The sequence below is a fragment of the Medicago truncatula genome, chromosome 6 (assembly GCF_003473485.1).
Source record: "Medicago truncatula cultivar Jemalong A17 chromosome 6, MtrunA17r5.0-ANR, whole genome shotgun sequence".
Classification (NCBI taxonomy): Eukaryota; Viridiplantae; Streptophyta; class Magnoliopsida; order Fabales; family Fabaceae; genus Medicago; species Medicago truncatula.
In genome coordinates, this window is record NC_053047.1 from 1,154,050 (window position 1) to 1,169,673 (window position 15,624).

The 15,624-nt window shown below is 32.6% G+C and overlaps 2 long non-coding RNA genes and 1 other non-coding gene across 3 annotated transcripts; 2 read left to right on the top strand and 1 right to left on the bottom strand.

Moving 5' to 3' along the window:
* Nucleotides 1-278: 278 nt before the first annotated feature.
* LOC120576275 (small nucleolar RNA R71) lies at nucleotides 279-385 on the bottom strand. Its single transcript, XR_005642353.1, has one exon. It is a non-coding gene; the product is annotated as a small nucleolar RNA R71 (small nucleolar RNA).
* Nucleotides 386-7,757: 7,372 nt separating this feature from the next.
* On the top strand, nucleotides 7,758-8,406 carry LOC112422555 (uncharacterized). Its single transcript, XR_003012964.2, has 2 exons — nucleotides 7,758-7,894; nucleotides 8,145-8,406. It is a non-coding gene; the product is annotated as an uncharacterized lncRNA (long non-coding RNA).
* Nucleotides 8,407-12,654: 4,248 nt separating this feature from the next.
* On the top strand, nucleotides 12,655-13,329 carry LOC25495159 (uncharacterized). Its single transcript, XR_003012965.2, has 3 exons — nucleotides 12,655-12,702; nucleotides 12,804-12,899; nucleotides 13,019-13,329. It is a non-coding gene; the product is annotated as an uncharacterized lncRNA (long non-coding RNA).
* Nucleotides 13,330-15,624: the final 2,295 nt, after the last annotated feature.

The following is a 15,624-nucleotide window of genomic DNA, read 5'->3' on the forward strand; positions in this document are numbered from 1 at the left end:
TTAAATTTGAAATAAAGCCTGCACTTATTTACCTGGTGCAGCAAAATCAATTTTTCGGATCACCCACTGAGGATCCGAATTTTCATGTTTCAATTTTTTTAAGACTCAGTGGAACTTTGAAGGCAAACCAAGAGGCCGTAAGGCTGCACCTCTTTCCTTTCTCTTTGAGGGATAGAGCTAGTGCTTGGTTTAATTCATTGAAAATTGGTTCTATAATTTCATGGGACCAAATGAGGAAGGCATTCCTTTCCCAATTCTTTCCCCATAGTAAAACTGCTCAATTAAGGAGTCAAATCACACAATTCACTCAAAAAGATGGTGAATCTCTTTACAATGCGTGGGAGCGTTTCAAAGAAATGCTTAGGCTTTTCCCCCATCATGGTTTTGAGAATTGGCTTATTATCCACACTTTTTATAATGGTCTTTTGTTTTCCACAAAAATGAATGTTGATGCAGCTGCAGGTGGAGCTTTGATGAATAAAACTTACACAGGAGCCTATGATTTGATCGAGAACATGGCATACAACCACTATCAGTGGACAAGTGAGAGAGTTATCACTGAAGGTACTCCTCCACCCTCTAAAAAAGAGGAAGGTATGTGCCAGGTTTCTACCCTTGATCATCTATTTGCTAAGGTGGACACACTTCTTCAAAAATTTGATAAATTATCTGTAAGTGTCGTCACACCTGCTCTTGTTTCACCACCTTGTGAATTTTGTGGAATACTTGACCATATTGATGTTGAATGCCATCTAGGTAGTGTTGCTAAAAGTCCCGAGCAAAAATTTTATACCTTTGGACAACAAACAACACCACCCGTTTATGCAAACAACGAAAGAGTCCCTCAGAAATCCAGCTTGGAAATTTTACTAGAAAAACATGCTATGGAGCAATCCAAGCAATTTCAAGAACTTAAAAATCAAACTGGATCTTTGAATGACTCTTTTGTCAAGCTTACTGATAGATATTTTAGCAAGTGTACTAAATACTATCGAAGTAGTAAAAATATCGTTCCCATGAGGACTGTGTTAATCTCAATTTAGCAATAACGTTAATATCTAGGATGTGTAAATTTCTTTTAGTGCCTGAGGCAGTAGTTTTGGTTTGCATAAAATTAAATAAACAGAATATAAAGATAGTTTTGGAAAAGAACAAGAGAGATGAGAGCATGTCTTTCGAATCATTTATGTTCTCCTAATTGGTATACTGGACCTATTCTTATGAATGATTTTCTAGTTTCACGATAGTTAACAAAATAGTCCTAATCAATCCCTTGAGTTAAGACCCTCTTCTCAAACTACAGCCCCTAATTCCTTAGGTGGTCTAATAATCTTTGAAGGTTTTAAGAACGTTAACCTAATATCACTAATAAAGGATTATCCATTCCTAGACTAACCATGATTATTAGAACAATTCAATTATGTCTAAGTAGAAAGCTATGGTCAGTAGTTATTCCTTCTCACTAAATCATGTTTATATTTGATCAGAATATAAAAAGCATTAAGAACAATTGAATTGAATAAAAACTAGATTGTCATTCACAATGAATAGAGTTTCACAGCAACATTAGGGTTACACAGAATCATCTCAGACCTACTCTCTAAGAAAATTAGCTAGACATAGTAAAAGGAATAAACAACATAGTAAAAACAATAAACCGATAGAGTTCCGTCGTTGCCGGCTTTACTCCTCAATTTCTCTTCCTCGTGCTACTGTTGATGTTGTTTTTCTATAACTATGTGCCTCCTAGCCGTCTCGTGATGCGTGCCTCTCTTTTCTTTCCCAATCATGAATCGGCTCCTGTGTGCCAAAACGTGAATCGTGATTCCTGGTCTCCTCACGTGATGCATGCTAGCTTTCTTTATATAGGTCATGTAACCTAGTTACCTTCTTTCTACACAAGCATGTTATTTACGGGTCAACTCCTTAATCCTTCTCATTGATCCATTTAGCACATCAATGCTTGGTTTAAAGCCCAATCTTCTTTTGATTCCAGCGCCCCCATACTACTTCATGTGGTCTATTTTCCTTTTGTTTAATTCACACTACCAAAAAATAAATACTTTCAAATTAGGGTTCCTAAAATCGTGTCACGAAATAGCCATCGTGACGCATTTTAACCAATGTCGAATGAACCTCATCCTATGCTCCAAATCGTGACACGTTTTTAACAATCGTGACACGATTTTGCTTTCTTCAAAATCTTCTATTTTTCTTGCTTTCTTTGCTGTTTAGACTTGCTTGTGAACTCAACATATCATGAAAAAAAAACTCTAAAAATAGTGAATGACTGACTGTCATCACTTACATCTAAAGTGGACTCCATTGCTACTCACACTAGAATGCTAGAAACTCAAATCTCTCAAGTAGCCCAAAAAGTAGCTACTTCCTCTCAAACCCCCGAAGTCTTTCCAAGTCAAACTGAAGCCAACCCCAAAGGCCTTATAAATGCTATTCAACTTAGGGACGGTAAGCAGTTAGAGGACACCATTATGAAAACTAAGACAATTGAGGGTGAGATAGAGAGTGAAAAGCAACAAGGTGAGAAAGTCATAGGAGAGAGTGATAAGCCAATAGTTTCACCACTTTATAAACTCAAAATCCATGTCCCACAAAGGCTTGCTAAGCCTAACTTCATAGTGATTGAGAGTTTTTCCACCCCTTGTGTGATTGAGAGTGAAACCATTGAAAAAGCTATGTGTGATTTGGGAGAGAATCTCAGGTTGATGCCACTATCCCTTTGGGAAAGATTTTGTATTGGGTAGAGAAACCTTCTAATCGTCAAGCTAATGACTCTAAAAGAGCGCTTCGTGGGAGGCAACCCATGAGTTTTATTGCTTTTATTTTGTAGGTATTTGTCCAAATATGATGCGAAAAAGTGAAAAAGATTTGAAGCCATTGACCAGAAACCCACCCAAAAAAAAAAAAAAAAAATTCTTCCCTCTTTTTCCAGAAAGTTAGCACGGCCCGTGCCTGTGGTGGCACGGCCGTGCCAACCCATCAGCAAAAAAAAAATATATTTTTTTATTTTTTATTTTTTTCTTCCCGTATCCATATCAAATAACATCAATCTTCAAACCTCCATATCTATCCCCATTCACCATTCCAAAAAAATTCTTCACTAATCTCCACCATTCAACTCATAAACCTCACTAAAACCAAACCCCATCACTAAACCACCCCTTCCCACATAAACCTTGTCCAAACCTAACCTCCACCCACACCCAAACCAAGCTAAGGTCAATGGCATCAAAAACGAAAGGTGAGGATATTGAAGCCTCCGGAAGAGGTGCAAGCAAGAAGCAATCAACAGACCGCAATCATGGGATCCAATTCAAGGATTCCGAGCAAAGAAATAGGTATAATTCTCTAATCTCTAGAACTATCTCTCCTTGCAGGTACCCTGATGTTAATGCTCAAGATAGACTAGAAATAGATGAACATGTGATTAGGCTGTTGAATAAATTCACAACCCTGTGCTTAGGTACCTTCACACGGTTATTGCTTGCACCATATGGGTTAGAAAAAAGATAGAAATGATGAGGACTATTGAGTTGTTTATAGGCTATACTTTATAACCACCATGTTAACATTTGCTATTATTTGATTTATTATCTTGTTTCAATTGCTAGAAAGAAACTGGATATAAAGATAATATAGTGGTAGGTGGAATCATCACTTTCATTTGTTAGAAAATTTGAGGTAAATAAAGGGATAAATAGGATTGAGGGAAACTACTATCTATATTTAGAAACCCTCACTACCATGTTTTCTTTTTTTTAGAATCCATGGCCCTTCTCACAATTCCCAATATGAGTGGCGAGTCAATAATGCTAATTTCTTGATTATTCTACCTAATTCAGATATTACTAATCCGAAGGTGGTAGAAAACTTTTATGTTGGCACTAACCCACAGGTACACAATGATGGTGATGATGGTGGTGATGAAGAGGAGGTAGGTGCAAACTTGCACAATTAACAAGTAGCCGGTGGAAACTATAATGATGAACGGTGGGCATGGATGCAAACCGAAGTTCAAAGAACATGCACCGAGCAACAAAGACAAGGTGTTGAAATGATCGGGCTAAGAAACGATGTCCTAAGGGGCACTCAAATAAATGAATAAAACAATCAAATGTTCCGATACATGATGCAACACCTTCACCTCCAAGGTCTACCTTATGGACTTCAATAAAATTGTGAGCTCTCCTCTTCCTCTACTCTTCTCTACTTCTCTTCTTTCTTCACCATCTTCTTCTTTCTCTTCTTCTTCTTTTAAATCATTGAAGACAATGTTTCTCCTAAGTGTGGGGGGAGCCTAATAAAGTGTCTTTAGTCGTAGTGTTTCCAAACTCCCTTGAACTTTATTCTTTTGTATAGTTTTATTGTAAAAGGCATGGTTAAGTAGCTAATTTTTATTGAAAATATCATGACACAAAATTTTCATTGTCTCCTCTTATTTGGTTGATTATTGTACATGAAAGCAAACTCTTGTGTTTTAAGTCTTCTTGATATACTCACATCTTGTTTTAAAGTGAATAAAATTCTCCAATGAGAAAAACACAAAGTTGCTTCCCTTGAGTAAATGTATGAATAGGTATTTTAAGGAAACGCGTTTTAATCTTAGTGGTGCATTAACCTTTAAAGATTCTCAAAGTGCCAGTAGTATAAGTTAGTATAAAGGAGTTCATAAAAAGCCAAAAAGCCAAATTAATTCCAAGATCTCATCATTGAATCTAGATTGGGGAAGGAGGTAGGCCCTCCGACTTCCTACGTGAAGATGATCGTTATCTTGAGAAAAACTTTAAAAAAGCATCATTGAATCTAGATTGGGGAAGGGGGTAGGCCCTCCGACTTCCTACGTGAAGATGATGTTTTAAGGGGCACCATTGAATCTAGATTGGGGAAGGGGGTAGGCCCTCCGACTTCCTATGTGAAGATGTTGTTCCTTAAATAAAGAACTTAAATGTGCAAATGGCAAAGAACAAAAATTCTCAAATACTCCCATCTTTCTTATATGAATTATAAAAGGAATCTTTCTTGGTTGGTTTAGTGCTAGGATTAGACCATGTTTCCTCATAATGCCTATCTTATACAGGAGCAAGAAAAGGGTTGGACTTCACACACACACTCACTTAAAACTTGATCGTTGGGTTGAATAAAAATTACAAGAAATGCTTGAGTTTGTGATTAGTGTACATTTGGGATTTAAGCCCTTGAGGAGACATGTGCTTTAATCGAATTGTCATTTGATAAAATTGTTTGTGCTACCATGTTTATGCCTTTTGCTTGAGGACAAGCAAAGATTCAAGTGTGGGGGAGTTTGATGAGTCATTTATTATCTATTTTAATAAACTATTTAGTTTAGTTTTATTTAGATTTAAGTTTATTTTATATTAATATTATTTCCTTTCTTGAACTATTTTACTACAATTGCATATTGTTATATTTTAGGAACGAGTATTTGATGGATTGAGTCTTGGAGCAAAAGAAAGGGATTTGGAGTTGATTCGGTACGAAAATACGAAGATTTGGAGACAAAATATATCTCCCCCAAAGTCAGAAGCTTGGCACGGCCCGTGCTAGGCTTGGCACGGCCGTGCCACACTCCAGAACTACTTTTGCTGCTTTTGCTTAGATTTTAAGCTACTCTGTTTTAGTTTACTTGTGGAACATTCTAGTGATTGCTTAGATTTTAAGTCGAATGTAAACTATAAATAGAGTAGCTAGCCATCACAAATATTCATCTTTTCTTGGAATGCAATATGTGACAATTGTCTTTCTAATAAAAGTTCATTTTACTTTATTGTTATTTACTTTTATGCTTTCTCTCTTCTTCCCCTTGTCTACGATGAACATTAGTGAGTAGACTTCTCTTGTCTTGGGATTGTTGGATGAGTCTAAATGAGATAATCCTAATCAAGCCAAGCTCTAAGCCTTAATCTTATGTAACCCTAATTTCTTATCTAAATTCACCGCTTTAACATGGATCAACCATTATCAAATTGTGGAAACGAAAGTGGAGGGTTTGATAATTGTTTATCCATTATTCCAAATATCAATTCATAAAACGAAAGTGGAGCTTTGATATTCGAACAAGTGAATTTAGACAAGGATTGTAAAGTCAGCGAAATAGGCTTTGCAATCTTTGAGACATATAGTTTCGATCTTCAAGGGAACTAATAACAATCAAGTCAGCGAAATAGGCTTGGCTGTTAGAGGAACCAAAATCTAATAGTAATCAAGTCAGCGAAATAGGCTTGGTTGCTAGAGGAACATAAGAGAAACTATCTTGAGAAATTAGGTCTAACATAACATTATAAGCTTATAGTTTTGGTTTGAGAAGGACTTGTTATTTAGATGAAACCAACGATCCCAAGGCTTTTATCTTTTCTTTTATTATTTACTTTCAATTAAAAACCCAAAACATTCTACCTTATAAAACTTTAGCCTAATCATTATCTAAAGTTAATTGAATTCATAACTCCCTGTCGAAACGATACTCTATTTTTACTACTTCGGTAAGACCGTGCACTTGCGGTTTTATCCCATCACTTGCCCTAGTAAAAAAAAATGAGTAAAAAAGAACTAAAACATTCGAAACTTAAACCAACCAAAATGACACAATGATGTAGGAGGGTTTCCATACTATTTTTATTTTAGCTAAATTTTAGTAATTTTCTATTTTTATCTTAGTTTGTTGTTTTTGGCCCATTAGGGTTTTGTTATTTCCTTATTTAAGCTTAATAGTTGTAGTCTAAGATACAATTTTTATTCATTCAATATTATTTTAGAGAGTTTTCTCAATTTTTGGTGTATTCCGAAACACTATTTTCACAAATTTGTCGCTTGCAAACTTGTTTCTTTTTAATCTAGGTTTAGCGCTCGCTAGCCGCCTACGCTTCTGACTGTGTCACCCAATTGTTGGTTTGCAACTGTGAGTTATATATCCCACATCGGGTAAAATAGTAAAGGTTGAACACCTTATAAGTAAGAGGACTCATAAACCCATTACCTTAAGGTTTTGGGTAAGAGTGTGGCGTCTCTCTTACTTATGTGGTTGCTCTAACCTCGATGTGGGTGGTCCCCAAAGCTCCCCTCGATGACCAAACAACAACAAACTTATGGAACCAAAATTTCTAATATGTATAACTTAAAGGTATAGAAATTTAGTTTAGCCTAAGATTTATTGTATCTTAATTCATGTATTTTGAACACATATTGTTTCTTTGACTTGAACTATTCATGTATAGAAATATATATATTCTTTTCCATTAAATAAAACAACATTCCCTTTGCCAAAAGAAATTATTCTCTTTCGAAATTTAGAATGTTTCTATCATGAAAAGCCAAAAAGAGGGAAAATAAAGTGGGTAAAAAAAAAAGAGAAATGCTAACCAGTGCTCCGGGGGCACCGGTTAAGGATAATAAAAAGGGAAATTATATGTTAATTATTGCATTGAAAATTGTTTAATTAATTTATAAATAAGTCAACAAAACTTTTTTTTATGGTAAGAATTTTCTTTTTTTGTATGCTTAACCAGTGCCCCGAGGGCACCGGTTAGTAAGACTCAAAAAAAAATAGTGAAGATAAACAATATTCTATAGTAAAATCTTTATAAGAAATGCAATAAATTGATTTCCAAAAAAGACAAACGCGACACATGGATACAATCAAGAGACATTTAATTATTTTATTATTATTTATGGTGTCTACTGATTATCTTGTAAAAAGGTATTTGCCAATATATAAGTGCTAAAAACTAGAAAATAATCAAACAATTTTCTTTTTGTTACATCTAAAGGAGAAGAAACATGACTACAATTCTCAAGTTTGCTTATGTTATGATCATATGTCTTTTTCTGCTTCAGGTTGCAGCCCAAGAAGTTTTAGGTACATTTTTTTATCCTCTCAAATTTTATTCTTTATTTTATACACAATCTTTCATCTTTTTTTTTTTTGTCAAGTAGTCTAGTGACTAGAGAAATTCACCTTAAAGATGATGAATAAATGGGGTGTCTGGGGTTCGAACCCCAACCCCTGCACATATTATGCATTATCCCTTATCAAATGAGTTAAGGTCATGGGCGACAATCTTTCATCTCTTTTATTGATCCTAATTATTTTATGGTTTACATTATAGAAAAAGAAATTTTTCGCTGCCAGACAGACGGAGAATGTGATCACATGTGTGTCACACCTGGCATTCCAAAGTGTGTTGCGAATATGTGTTTCTGCTTTGACAATTTATAAATGTAATATAGTTTGCTATAAACTTATAACAAGATATAGGGAGGAGAGTAAAAACGTCACTGCATGCAGAATTTCAAATGAATTGTAATAAATAAAGATGTAATCATATGAAATAATTATTAAATAAAGATAACATGATTATCACATAATTATATTCATTTATGCATTTATAAGCATACATGAGTCTATTAGATAGAATTTTAGGCATACAAATTACATTAACCTAATACATTGTTGTGTGGCTACAATGCCACTCATATTCATGAGAAAAACAAAGGTAATTAAGTAGAATAGATGCAGTTTTAATTAAATTGTGTAAGATAATATTTTATGCAATTTTTTTTACTAGAATGCTTTCACATAAAATTCTTTAATAAAAACAAAGTTTTCATACGGAGTTTTATCCAAACTTTGGATATGCAGAAAATATCAAATTACGTTAATTCACAGCAATAACTTCACTTCGATGATCTTTCAAAAAAAAAAAAACCTTCACTTCGATGAACTAAAAAAAAACATAAGGGACCTATGTGAAATCTGGAGATGACTTTAAGAAGTAGATGTATAATTCAGCCAAAATTTTGGGTCAAATTTAAAATTTCAAAAGTTGGAGGGGCCAATTTCAAAATATGAAATATACTGACCAATTTGTAAAAAAATTAAAATTTATATGGAACGAAAATAAATAGGAGCCAATGTGTAAATTTCTTAAACATAGGAACAAATTTGCATAATTTGAAAGAATCATAAGAACTAATTTGATATTCATATTATATATATAGAGTAAAGAAGGCATATACATTGCATTATATATGCAGAGGTCAGGGTTAACCCCACTCATTTATTTTAAGAAAGTGAATTTCTAGCCATCAAACTACTTAAAAGGAAAAAAAATCATTTTACGTTCTTAGTTTTTAAATGGTATTTGAAATTATCTAAATTGAGTTTTGATAGAATATTTCATTAAATCTATTAGACACATCAGGAAATTTACAAGTGATGTCTACAAATTAATTATTCAAACAATAAAATTCACATTAAAACTACATTACTTCAAAAAAGGTATCGCATCCAAAGTCCAAACCCAAAATGTATGATGGATTCTCCATTTTTATAGTTCTTCAAAATCTCATAGTGGTCTACGTCTTTGTTAAATTATGTTGGGTCATGAAGAGATTGTTCTTATTTTATCATTATCTTGGAGCTTGCTTTAAGCCATATAAAATTTTCTTCAAGCAACACACATGGTATTCATTGCTTGGTTCTACAAAACCTTCAGGTTGCTCCATATAGATTTCTTCTTCTAGGTCTTCATGCAAGAATGATGTTTTAACATCAAGTTGTTCTATCTGTAAGTCTAGTTTTGAAGACCAAGGATCTATCTAATGGATGTCATTTACACCACCGATGAGAATATTTCTTCAAAATCATTGCCTTTATTTTGATGGCGCCCCTTAGCGACAATTCGTGCTTTGTACCCGGGGTTCAACTTGTTCTCTTCAGACTTGAGTTTGAACATCCAATTATTTTTCAATGACCTCTTTGACTAGGGTTCCATGGTGAACCCTTTCTTAGTTGTTGGATTCAATCAATAAAGTTTTTTATTCAGTTTATGATCTAAAGTCTGATTTAATTTGTATATGTTTGTTTCTATATCACGTCTTAGATGGAGTACAACATGATTGACAATCCTAATTTCGTCTGACTCAGACATACTCCCTCCGTTCCAAATTATAAGAAAAAAAAAAACTCATTTTCTTTGTCCCAAATTATAAGCAAAAAAAACCAACTTTTATCATATTTAATTACGTTGTTTCAAAAAATTATCTTTTCCAAAACCTAATCTCGCATTGAACATGTGACAATTAAAACCCTGCAACCATGTTTAAATATCTTCTTGTATTTACTTTCAACCTCTATGGAGACGATAACTTACAACTTAATTACTTGTTATGATTTGGTCCACTTGCCGATTCAACCCATCAATATTCACCATGCTTTTTGGTTTATCTATCAATATTCTCTTGAATATGGTCAAAATAAAATTCATATATTTTGGAGACAAAATATGTCTATTTAACTTTAAATATCTTGTGCCCTTGTGAGCTTAGCTATGTTGGTAGGGACAATGTATAGTATATGCAAGGTCTGAGCTTCAAACCCCGGCCACCATAAAAAAAAAAAAAAAAACTTCAAATATCTTGTAATTCTCAAACATGACACGTCTTATGCTATGATGGTTAAGTGTATATCTATTTCCTTTGCCTTATTTAAAAAAAAAAAAGGGTTAATTAAGTTTTTAGTCCCTATAAATATTTAGAATTTTGCTTTTAGTCCCTACAAAATAAAATCACACTTTTTAGTCCTTATAAAATTTTCCATCAACATTTTTAGTCCTTATAAAATTTTTCATAAGCATTTTTAGTCCCTATAAAATTTTTCCATCAGCATTTTTAGTCCCTAAAATGCTTAAAGAAAATGTCACAGGGACTAAAAAGGGTGATTTTATTTTGTAGGGACTAAAAATAAAACTGTGAATATTTATAGGGACTAAAAACTTAATTAACCTAAAAAAAAAATACATCATTCTCTTTGCCCAAAAAATAATAATTATTCTCTTTTACGATCCGCGATTGGTAATGGCATAACCAAAAGAGGAGTAGAGGAGACAAGTTTACGTGCTGGGTAGCGCAGCACATCTGTTTCGGGTACAGGGGCGACGAGTAAAATGCAGGGCCGGCCCTAGGGCATAGGCCAAGAGTGCGACGGCCTAGAGCCCTTGCCGGTAGGGGGCCCAAAAAAAATTTAAGCTGGAGGGTGTATATAGAAATATTTGGATATTGGGGGGGTGTGTATAGAAAATTTCTCTGAAAAGGCCCAATCTTTAACGTGATATAGGAATGGGCTGAATTCTGTTAATGTTTTTGACCCTTTTAGAGAGATTTGCTATATATATCCCATGCAGCACAAAAATTTCTATATACACCCTCCTATAAAAAAAATTGGTTGTTCTTAATAATATGCTCGAAAATTTATTATCGAAGAAATTGGTGATATTTTTTTGGGGCCCTTTTTTCTTGATAATGTGCTTCACTAATATTAAAAATATCGACGATATTTATTATCCAAGAAATTGGGATAATTTTCATAATAAAGCAAATTCTATTTTAGTTGAAAATGGGCCGTTAAAATTTCAATCTACTTCACATGTACTATTTTTCTCTACTTCTACGATATTTTATTTTGTTTTGGTGTATAGAGTATTTAATTTATTTTTAGATGTTGTCTAAAAAACATTTATTTGGTAGTGAAAAGTAAAATAGAAAAACGAAATGAAGAGCTAAAAAACCACAACAATGAGCTAAAAAGAATTATGATGTATTATGCAAGTACCTTTTTTTATATTATACCTAAAGCCCGTAAAACTCTAAAAACGACCCTGATAAAATGACCCGAAATCCTTAGAGCTAATCCAAAATCACCTACTTGATTGACAGGCATAGCTTTTGTAGCTGCTTTATTTTCCTGAAGTCATGTAAACATTAATGAATTAACAAATATGAAGCAAGATGAGCGGAACTTCCAAATGAAGCTTCTCCTCGAGGTGCTTTTCCAACCCCTCTCTTATGCATTCGGGGGTGCCCTCCTTTGAGTTGGCTCATATCTGCTATAAGGCTTTTTGTCCTCGAACCGTAGACCTTCTCGGTAAAACAGATCTACGGTATTCAATCACTCTGTTTCTACTATAAAAAGCTAAAAATTGGGCCGACAACAAGGATGATGATGACAACGATGACAAACAATATTTTAAAATAAGATCGTTACTAAAGATACTGATCAATTGAGTGAGCAAAAAGACAAACACCACACATTGATATTCAAGAGACATCAAATAGTTATTATTAATGTTAGTATTATCATTATTTATAGGGTTTTACCTTTGTAATATATATCATTTTTTGATTTGTCCCCTGTAAATTTTTATTTTTTTATTTTCATCCTTATAATTTTTTTTTGTTTCAAGATACACCCCTAATAGACCATTTTCAGAAATTTTTTTCCCACAAAATTGGCTTTTGAATAGTCAATTAAGGGGATATTTTTTACAAGGACGAAAACCAAAAAAATTTATTTTAAAGGAACAAAACCGAAAATGACCTATATTGTAGGGGTAAAACACTATTAATCCTTATTTATCTATTGGTGAACATTTTCATTATTATTATATGAAACATAATGATTACTTTTTTTTTTATAAAGGATTTGTCAAAAATAAAATAAAATTATTGTTTATAAAAGGTTTCATTTCCCAATATATAAATGATAGAAACTATAAAGTAGTAAACAATATTCTATCTGTTCCATTCGAAAGAGAAGAAACATGGCTGCAATTATGTTTGTTTATATTACGATGTTATATCTTTTCCTACTTCATATTGTAGCCGAAGGTCTACGTGCACCATTTTCTCATCTTATCAAATTTTCTTTATTTATACACAAGATTTCATCATTTATATTGACATTAACTATTTTATGATTTACATTACAGTAATTCACGAATGTAATAGAGACAGAGATTGTCACATCTCATGTGTCCCACCTGAACTTCCGAAGTGCATTGCACATATGTGTTTCTGTTTTAACAGTTAAGCTGACAAATAATGAAATACTTTTAAATTTTTAATTTTATTTCAACATGTTGTTAGTTTTATGATTTATTGCACATTTCAGTTTTTCTCTCTAACAGTTAAATTTCTTTGATAGGGTTGTAATCTTTGTTTGCTTTTACAAGACACATGGAGGATAAAATGTCACTGCATAAATGAATTGCAACAAATTAAGATGTGATTATGTAAAATTATTATGAAATAAAGACAACATGGTTATCATGTAATTATATGCATACAATTATAAGCATACATGTATCTTTTCAATACAATTCTTTTCTGTTGCGATGTTTTAGATACAATTCTCATCATGAAGACATGGGGCTTAATAGCATGTTCCTTTCTAACTTTTAAATTTGGATCATCCGGATGTCAACAATTCATGTATTTGATTGGTTCATACGAAAATTTGTTTGACTTAAGTTGATGTATTGTTAATAGACGATGAGATTGATCACTCTAATTAATTGATTCTTAGGCTATTTACGGGTTCTTAAAAAGAACATTCTCTTTATCTAAATTTATCAAATGTGTCTATAACACTATTCACTTAGTTTTAGATACATTTATGAAGTTATTGACAAAAAAATATACACTTATGAAATTATCAATTTAACATGTTATTATGTCTCCCATTTTTTTTAATATATTTTTAGCTTAAACCGATATTCTATATTTTTAGCTTAGACAGAAATTCTAATAGTATCTATCAATTTATAAGACCAAATTACTCCATTCTTTCAAAAAAAAAAAAAAAAGAAGACCAAATTACTCCATGTTATTTTTCTTTTTCTTTTTGGCTTAAAGGTTCATGTAAGTTAACACGTTTTTTATTTTAGTCTTCGTATCTTTTATGTTGCGAAACAACCCTTGTATTCACTTAATCTTTTGAAATTGGTCTCTGCCATCCGTTTCTATGAAAGAAAAAAAAACATAGCTGGCTAACGACACATACATAACATGGAACTTGATGAGATGACAACTGGACTTAGTAGAGGGACTAAATCAAAAACGCATATTTACATAGGGACAAAATTAGAAAACATAATCATCAATTTTTGAAATTTAAAACTCATTCTTTCTAACTTCTTCGTCTCTATGTTCTTTCTCTCTTCTTCATTCCTTCAACAATGTCTTCTCATTCCATTTGTCAATCATCATCAAATCAGTTGCCTATATGTGGTTGCAAAAAAATTATGAGGATGTTCATCTCCAATTCACATGACAACCTAAAAAGAGATATTGGAAATGCCCAACCTTTATGGTGAATGTGTTGTTATAATAGTTTGTTTTTTGTTTATTTTCCCACATTTTAATGTAATTAATAGTTGCATATGATTGATTTTCTTCTAGAGAGCTAGTAGTTGCAAGTTGTTCATATAGGTATAAAAAAACAAAATTCTGGCAGCTAAAACAAAAATAAACAACACAAGCTATTATTTGAAACCAACCATCTTTGACTTCAAATATGACTAAACTATTGCACAAAACTAATCCTTTGGAAGTGGACTCGACTAATCTAGATTTGTGGGAAGAATCGGTATAATTGTTGTGTCTTGCCTCTCTCTCTCTCTCTCTCTCTCTCTCTCTCAATTATTAGGAGGAACCAATAATAACTTTTTCTTTTCAATTGTACCCTTCAATTAATACTATATTACACTACTTCCAAAATATTATTTTTTCTTTAAAGAAAAACAAACAAATAGTTGATTAGGATAATTTGGTAAAATTGATATGACATTTGACTACTTTATTCCATTCCTTAATATGTGTGCAATTGGCTAAAGCAACACTTATTTTGAAACGGAGAGAGTACTACCTTCGTTCCTTTTTAATTGTCACTTTTTGACATTTTACAGAGACCGATAAACTCAATAAATGTTATTACTTTTGATATAATAAATTATCCTTTTCCAAAAATAACCATATTCATTTAATATCTTGTTTCAATTATTTTTCTCTATCTATATAATTAACTAAGAATAATATTGATAAAACATTTAATATTGCATTGAACTCAGTGATAGTTAAATAGAAACAAAAATTTTCTATAAAAGAGACACTTAAAAAGGAAAGGAGGAAGTACCTATTAAGACTTTGTACCCCCAATGTTTAAAACCTGGCTCCACCGTGCACGCGTGCACGCGTTTTTGTGTTTAATCTACTGCACAACCAAACTCTGAATTCAGTCTCTGAACATAGCACACTCTAATTCAGACTTTGAACAGTTTAAACACTTAAAAAAAGTTTGACAAAAAGCCAACATAATTCAACCTGCTTCGTGTAATTTTTTTTCACATTCAATGCGTTCATTACATTCTTACGGGATCCAACGGACAAACCCATTGTTGTTAGGAATGATACATACAGCACATACCATTGGAAGTGATGGGAAACAATTGGGGACATCAAATAGTGCAACCTTCGATGTGTATTCGAACTATTTCATTGCAGTCAACATTAAATTTTAGGTATTGAAAATAAATTAACTTAGTATCAATCCAAATACACTTATAGCTTTTTTTAAGCTCTTATTATGATATTATATTCCATGATTTATTATTTTTGCTAACTTATAAGGATATAATGTGAAAAGAAGTGGGCATAAGAAAATCATAATTTATAAAATATTAAAAGTATGATAAAAATGGTTACTCGCATTTTTTTTTTATAAAAACAGAACGCTGCATCACCACGCATTGG